This window comes from Manis pentadactyla, chromosome 11 (assembly GCF_030020395.1).
Source record: "Manis pentadactyla isolate mManPen7 chromosome 11, mManPen7.hap1, whole genome shotgun sequence".
Classification (NCBI taxonomy): Eukaryota; Metazoa; Chordata; class Mammalia; order Pholidota; family Manidae; genus Manis; species Manis pentadactyla.
Window position 1 is genome coordinate 96,224,993 of NC_080029.1, and position 8,616 is coordinate 96,233,608.

General features: G+C 37.2%; 1 pseudogene; it reads right to left on the reverse strand.

Moving 5' to 3' along the window:
* Positions 1-369: 369 nt before the first annotated feature.
* Positions 370-971, reverse strand: LOC118931749 (V-type proton ATPase 21 kDa proteolipid subunit c''-like; annotated as a pseudogene).
* Positions 972-8,616: the final 7,645 nt, after the last annotated feature.

Sequence of the window (8,616 nt, forward strand, 5' to 3'; positions counted from 1 at the left end):
TAGCTCCTCAAAGCTGGTTATGTAAAATCCCTTCTATCTGATTTCTTCCCTCTCAGAACATACTAATTTCAATTAACTTAGCATTACGGTTTTTTAGACTCAGATAAACTCATTCATTGCACAAACACAAGGAAGATGAGTTGCTGGTGGGGGTAGGACAATGGTGCACAGCTTCACCCAGCCATCCACAGCCAACTCCGCACACTGAGGATCCAGCCACCAAGTGACTCCAAGTTGACAGGCAGCAAGAAATGAGTGCAGAGAGGGCCCTGAACACCAATCGCCTAAACGGCTAAGGGCACAGCTTCCGCTGTCCCAAGAAAACCACAAATAAGTTAAGTGGAGCATGGTCCCATCCACACAGATCATCTAGTCACCCATCTTCACTCCAGAAGTCTGAAGAATTGCAAAAATGAGCCCAAAGAGGCTGATGGCGCTGCCAAAGATCACGATGAGAATCTTCAGAGTCTTGGGTTCTGCATACCAGCCAGGGAGGATTCATGCTCCACGATGCACATGCAGACGTCACAGAAGAGGGTAGACAGGCCCTCTGAGGCCAGCTCCAAACATGGAGCAGTCTAAATGGTAGTTTTAAGGACCAATGGCCTGAGGTCAGTGGCACTGACAGGTTCAGCCATGTTGCTATGACGGTTGCCATGACTGATATTGTAGATGGCTTCAGCCTCACAGACGATGCTGCCCAGGTCCTTGTCTGGATCCTGGGGTCCTTCACGCCTCCCCCAGTGAAGGAAGAGCCAAGAATACAGATGCCCCTTGCTGCCCCAACCACAGACATGGAGAGAGCTGGCAAATGCCAGGTTCAAATACATGAAGGGGGAAGCCTCTGTCAAGAACCAAGCCACATCAAAGCAGAAGCCCAAGTCAAAAATGGTGCAGCAGATTCCGACGACGAGCGTGCATGCCGAGGTAGTCAGGAAGACCTTGGAGTAGAGCCATGCTAGCCCTGGCATGGTGGTAATGACAATGGGGCACTGGTTCTTGGGGCCAGAGCTAAAACTGCATCCTGTATTCACTGCCCATCCCACAGTCTGCCCACCCCAATATAGCAATACTTTTGGATTCTACTCCTATGTCTCTAGGTAATAGTATAATACTGAAATTTTGTTATTGTTCATCATTCAGTATTTTCTATTGATCTAGCACCAAGACAGCTACAGACTTAACTCTCCTTCCCTATATAATTATATATTAACTATGTTTGGGTCAAAAGATAACGTTCATATTATTATGACTAGGTTAATGCTACTCACAGCTGACCCATTTAATATAAATGATTGTATTTCCTGCCTACATAATATTCTCTTAAGTTGGTTATTTTCTTATTGTTATGTTATTTTTCTATACATGAATCACAGAATGAACTCCAAGGGCTACTCCAGTTGTCTGTCAATGCATTCAGAAGCATTAGGTATTTCACCAGTTCTATCTTTTTGAAGAATTTTTTCCTTCAGTTCTGATTTACACAGATTGTAAATGTATACATTTGCTCTTCTTTAGCGACCTGGAAATTCCTTATGCTCTATGCCCTTCTCTTTCCTTATTTCCTACTCAATTGAGTGGAACATTCTTCAGTAACTTTCTGAGATACTATGCATTAGAAGTATCATTTTGGAAGCTTGCATGCTGAAAATGCCTTTTACCAATTTCTCATATGTGACTAATAGTTTGGCTAACACATTTTACATTGGAAATAATTTTCTCTTATAATTTATAATATTTTGCTTCATTGTCTTTTACTGATTTATTGTGCTTTTCCTCTCAGAAAACTTAAATGATCTTACACTTTTTCTCAATGTGCTGATTTTCTTCATTATTTGTCTTGAAAGTAGTATAGGCCTATTTTCATCCACTGGGTTGAACCCAGTGTTTTCAATTTGAAAACTCATGCTCTTTAATTTACGCATTTTTTTAAATTATATAATTTGTGTACACCACAATCCGTTGTATTATCTTTCATTATAGATTTCCTTCACTCTATATTTCAGCTGTGGGCCCTATTGGACTGATACTTTAGTTCACTAAACTTTTCTCTCCTAATACTCAACTTTTAGCTTCACTCACTTTTCTAGCAAATGCTGTTGACTTTATCTTCCAAATCTAGTATTGTCACAGTTTTTGCAATAAAATTTTTATTTTCAAGAATTTTCTAATGTTTATTGTAATTCATTTTATATCTCATTCTCATTGCATGGTTTTATTATCTTAACTGAAGTATAGATAACATACAATATTACAGGTATATAACATACTGATTCAACCTTTATATACATTAGGTTTAGCATTTGTTCACCATACAACTACTACAAATTATTGACTGTACACTGTGACTTACTTATTTTACAACTGGAACTTTGTATCTCTGATATCAATGAAAATTTAGGTTGCTTCCAAATTTTGGTTATTATAAATAATGGTACAAAGAACATAGGAGTGCATATATCTTCTTTAATTAGTATTTTCATATTTTGGTAAATGTCCAGAAGTGGAATTACTGGATCATATGGTATTTCTATTTTTAACTTTTTGAGACACCTCCCTACTATTTTCCAAAGTGGCAACACCAATTTACAGTCCCAGCAAGAATTCACAGTGTCTTTTTCCCCACATTCTCACTAACACTTCTTATGTCTTGTCTTTTTGATACTAGCCATTCTGACTGTGAGGTGATATTTCATTGCGGTTTTGATTTGGATTTCTCTGATGATTTAGTGGTGAGGAGCATCTTTTCATGTGTCTGTGGTCCATCTGTATGTCTTCTTTGGAAAAATGTGTATTAAGCTTCTCTACCCATTTTTAATCAGGTTTGTTTGTTTTTCTTAAATTCTATAAGTTCTTTATATATTTTGGATATTAACACTATCAGGAATATGAGTTGCAAATATCTTCTCCCAATCAGTAGATTACCTTTTTGTTTCATTGCTGGTTTCCTTTGCTTTGCAAAAGCTTTTCAGTTTGATATAGGCCCATTTGTGTATTTTTGCTTTTACTGTCCTGAGGAGACACCCAAAAATTTTGACAGGACCAATTCCAAGATTTTACTGCTTATGTTTACTATTAGGAGTTTTATGGTTTCAGGTATTAAGTTTAGATCTTTCATCCATTTACAGTTTATTTTTATATATGGTGTATGAGTTTCCTTGGATATGATTTATTTTTGTAAGTGGCCTACTTTCATTCTTTTACAGGTAGCAACCACCCAGCTTTCACAACACCATTTGTTGAAAAGACTGTATTTTCCCCATTGCATATTCTTTTTTTTTAATCATAGATTAATTAGCAACATAAGCAGGGATTTATTTCTGAGTTTTATATTCTGTTCCATTGATCTATGTGTCTATTTTTGTGCCAGTATCATACTGTTTTGATTACTATAGGTCTGTAGTAAAATTTGAAATATGGTAGCATGAATATTTCCAGCTTTATTCTTTCTCAATATTGCTTTGGCTATTCAGGGCCTTCTGTGGTTCCTTACAAATTTTAGGATTATTTGTTCTAGTTCTGAAAAAAATGATATTGGTATTTTGTTGGGTATTGTACTGAATCTGTACATTGCTTTAAGTATTACGGTCATTTAAAAAATATTAATTCTTTCAATCCATGAGCATGGGATAAATTTCCATTTATTTGTGTTGGGTTCAATTTATTTCAGCAATGTCTTATAGTTTTCAAAGTATAAGATCTTTCACTTCCTTGATTAAATTTATTCATAGTATTTTTTTAAAGATTTGTAAATGGGAGTGTTGTTTTCTGAAATTCCTCTTTCTGCTGTTATTCACATATAAAAATGCAACAGCCTTCTGTATAAATTTTGTATACTGCAATCTTACTGAACTTATTTATTTTAATAGTTTTTTTGGTGTAGTCTAAGGTATTCTATATATAGTATTATGTCATCCACAGAGACAGTTTTAATTCTACCATATCATTTTGGATGCCTTTTATTTCTTTGTCTTGTCTGATAGCTGTGATAGGACTTCCAATATTACACTGAATAAAAGTGGCATGAATGGGTACCCTTGTCTTATTTCTGCTCAAGAAAAACTTCCATCTTTTCACCATTGAGTATGAAGTTACCTGAGTCTGTCATATATGGCTTTTATTATTTTGACATATACTCCCTCTTTAGCCACTTTGTTGACATTTTATCATGAATGAATGTTGAAGTTTATCAAGTGCTTTTTCTGCATCTATTCAGATGATCAGATGATTGTTATCCTTCCTTTTATTAATGTGGTATATACACTAATTAATTTCAATAATCATTCTTGCATCCTTGGAATAAATTCCACTTAATCATAGTAAATGATCCTTTAACTGTATTGTTGAGTTAGGTTTGCTAATATTTTATTGACAATTTTTGCATCTACGTTTATCAGAGATATTGGCCTGAAGTCTACTTCTTCTGTAGTATCTTTGGTTTTGGTATCAGTGTAATGCTAGCCTCACAGAATGAATTTGGAAGCATGCCTTCCTCTTCAATTTTTTTGGTGGAATAATTTGAGGATAGGTGTGAACTCTTCTTTAAATGTCTGGTAAAATTCACTTGTGAATCCACCTAGTTCCAGACTTTCGTTGGTTATAATATTTTCGATTTCAGATTCAATTTCATTACTAGTCATTGCTCTGTTCAGATTTCCTATTTTTCCTGATTCCATCTTGGAAGATAGTATGTTTCTAGGGATTCATCCAGTTCTTCTAAGTTGTCCAATTTATTGACATATAATTTTTCACAGTAGTTTCATATTACTTTGTATTTCTATGGTGTCAGTAGTAACTTCTCTTTCACTTCTGATTTTAATTCTCTTGTCTTAATGAGTCTAGCTAAAGGTTTATCAAATTTATCTTTTCAAAGAACATCATCTTAGTTTCATTAATGTTTTCTATTGTTTTTCTTCTAAGTTCATTCTTTTCCACTTTGATATTATTTCCTTCTATTAACTTTGGGCTTTGTTGGTTCCTCCTTTTTCTAGTTCCTTTATGTGCAAGGTTATATTTTTTTGAGTTTTTTTCTTGTTTCTTAAAGTTGGCTTATATTGCTACAAATTTCCCTCTTAGAACTGCTACTGCTGCATTCCAAAGATTTTGGAATAGTGTGTTTTCATTTTCATATATCTCAAGCAATTTTTGACTTCTGCTTTTATATTTTCACTGACCTATTGGTTGTTTAGCAGCATGTTGTTTAGCCTCCGTGTTTGTGTTTATTTACAGATTTTACCTTGAAATCAAATTCTGGTTTCATACTATTGTGGTCAGAAAAGATGCTTGCTATGTCAATCTTCTTAAATTTACTGAGACGTGTTTTGTGCCTAGCATGTGATCTATACTGGACAATATTCCATGTGCACTTGAAAATAATGTGTATTCTGTCATTTGTGGGTGGAATGTTCTGTATATATCCCCATCTGGTCTAATATGTTGTTCAAAGCAACTGTTTCCTCATTTATTTTCTGTCTGTATGGTATTTCATTGATTTAAATGGGGTGTTAAAGTCCCCCACTATTATTTTATTACTGTCAGTTTATTCCTTTATGTTTATTAATATTTGCTTTATATATTTAGGTGATCCCATGTTAGGGTGCATAGGTACTTACAGCTGTATCTTCTTGGAATGATCCCTTTATCATTATGTAATGCCTTTCTTTGTTTATTGTTACAGTCTTTGATTTCAAATATTTTTCTGATATAAGTATTGCTACTCCATCTTTTTCTGTTTGTTTCCATTTAAATGGGATATGTTTCTCCATCCCTTCATTTTCCATCATATGTGTCTTCACATCTGAAATGAGTATCTTATAGGCAGCATACAGATGAGTATTTTTTTTTCCATGAAGTCACCCATATCTTTTGATTGGGGCATTTAGTCTATCTACATCTAAAGTAGTTATTGATAGGTGTGTGCTTATTGTCTTTTTGTTGTTTTCTGGGTTTATTTGTTGTTTTTTAAATACATATACATAAATATATAGTTTTCTATGTTCCTTTCTTGTTCTTTTGCTCTCTTTCCTTGAGATTTGATAACTTTCTTTAATATTAGGGCTGCATTCCATTGTCTTTATTTTTTATGTATCCATTATAGGTTTTTTGGTTTGTGGTTATCATGAAGTTCATTTATAACACTCTATGTATATACCAGTATTTTTTTAAGTTGATGATCACATTCAAATACATTCTAAACTCACTGCATTTTTGCCAACCCCTCATATTTTATATACCTGATGCCACATTTTACATATGATATTGAGTTTCTATAATGTTATATGAAAAATGTTATTTTAATTTGAAAAATGCTATTTTAATGTTAAAAAGGGGGAACAATACTAGGTAACTACTGTAGTCACTGTAGTTTTCATAAATGATTACTTCCTCCCTTCATGTTGTGGTAAGGGGTGCCTACTAGGGAAAGAGGCAGATTCCACACTGTTTGCAGGAAGGATGTAAGAATAAAAGAAAGGAGGATTACCCATCTGAGTGCCCTGGCTGCCCTTTCCTGAGGAAGCTGGGAAGCCCAGGGATCCGTGCCTCTATCTAGCTTCCATATACACACTAAAGCAGAGATATTTTTGCCAATGCACACTCCCCTGATGGTGAAAATATTATGTTAGATAGAACATATTATTATTTAAAATAAAATATTATGATATAAAAAGGTACATTATCAAGAAAAATCCTAAGGAAAGCTGCAGCTCATTGATGGAAATTTTCAGTCCTTTTGAGATCAGGTAGTTACAGCAGTAATAAAAGGGAAGTTTGACTTGAGCAATTTCTGGCAAAACAAAGAATGCTGCTGACAATCTTCCTGTGTCCAGGCTATTGACTAATATTCCAAAACCAAACCAAAAATGTAGTAGTAAGATAACATCACAAGATGATGGCATGAGGAGGGCAGCAGAAATCTCTTCCCAAAACCATATATATTTTTGAAATACAATACAACTAATCCTAAAAGAGAGACAAGAAGATACAGTACAACAGCCAGGATACATCTACATCTGCAAGAACTCAGCACCACACAAAGGGGGTGAGATACAAGCTGTGTCCCGGTGGGACCCGAGCACCCCCCCCATGTCAGCTCACCGGTGGGAGAAGAGGAGTTGGAGTGGGGAGGGAGTGGGAGCCCAGGACTGCTAAATACCCAGCCCTAGTCATCCACACCGGGACTGCAGACACACATTGCATGGTGTGCTGTATAATAGGGAAACGGAACAGTAAAACCTGTGAGCGGGAGACCCTGAGGCAAAAGAAAAGCGAGCGCTTTTTTAAAGTCTTAAAAGGACAGGGGCTCCACAGGTAGACGAAAGCATCCTGGCACACTCAGCCCAGGAGTTGGGAATCCCAGGGAATCCCAGGCGCCCTAACCCCCAGGGCGACAGCGCAGCTCTGAAGCCCCTCACAGCGATAAACAGCCTCCCATTCATTCCCCTTCTGGCGTGGCCCTGCCAAAGCAGGGGAGCAGCCTGAGAGCGGCCACGCCCAAAGCAACTGCCCAGAGCCTCCTCCGCAGCTGCCCTGGCCAGACTCAGAGGCCCTGCCAGTGCGCAGCAGTCCAGCAAAGACAGAGGAAGTCGGGACATGGCATGAAAGGTCGCCATTCTTGCAGGAGAGCACACCCGGTGCACCTGCCAATCCCTGCCAGGCTCTGGACTGCCCCAACTGCTGCCCCGCATGTGGTGGCTCAGGATATAAAACTGGAAGTGGCTCCCTGTGTGAGGGTAACCAGCACAGGCAGTGGAGAAGGGCAAAGCGCAGGAAGGGATGTTGTTCTCTCAGCTAACTCACGCACCAACTGCCTATGACTACCTCTATTGCCATGAAAAGGCAGAAGAATTGATCCAGTCCAGAATTACCCAGACAACCCCCGAGAGGGAGCCTGGGGAGATAGATTGATGTAACCAATCTTCCAGAAAAAGAATTAAAAATAAAAGTCACAAACATGCTGATGGACCTGCAAAGAAATATACAGGAGCTAAAGGATCAAGTTAGGAGGGAGAATACAGAAATAAAACAATCTCTGGAAGGACTTAAGAGTAGACTGGATGAGGTGTAAGAGGCTGTTAATGGAATAGAAATCAGAGAAGAGGAACACAGAGAAGCTGATGCAGAGAGAGATAAAAGGATCTCCAGGAATGAAATGATATTAAGAGAACTGTGTGACCAAGCCAAACAGAACAATATTAACATTACAAGAGTACCAGAAGAAGAAGAGAGATTAAAAGGGATAGAAAGTGTCTTTGAAGAAATAATTGCCAAAAACTTCCCCAAACTGGGGAAAAAATAATCTCTCGGAACGTGGAAGCCCACAGAACTCCCAACACAAGTGACCCAAGGAGGACAACACCAAGACACATAATAATTAAAATGGCAAAGAGCAAGGACAAGGACAGAGTATTAAAGGCAGCCAGAGAGAGAAAAAAGGTCACCTACAAAGGAAAACCCATCAGGCTATCAACAGACTTCTCAACAGCAACCTTACAGGCCAGAAGAGAATGGCATGATATATTTAATGCAATGAAACAGAAGGGGGAGAACCAAGAATACCGTATCAAGCACGATTATAATTTAAATATGAAGGAGGAATTAAACAATTCCCAAACAAGC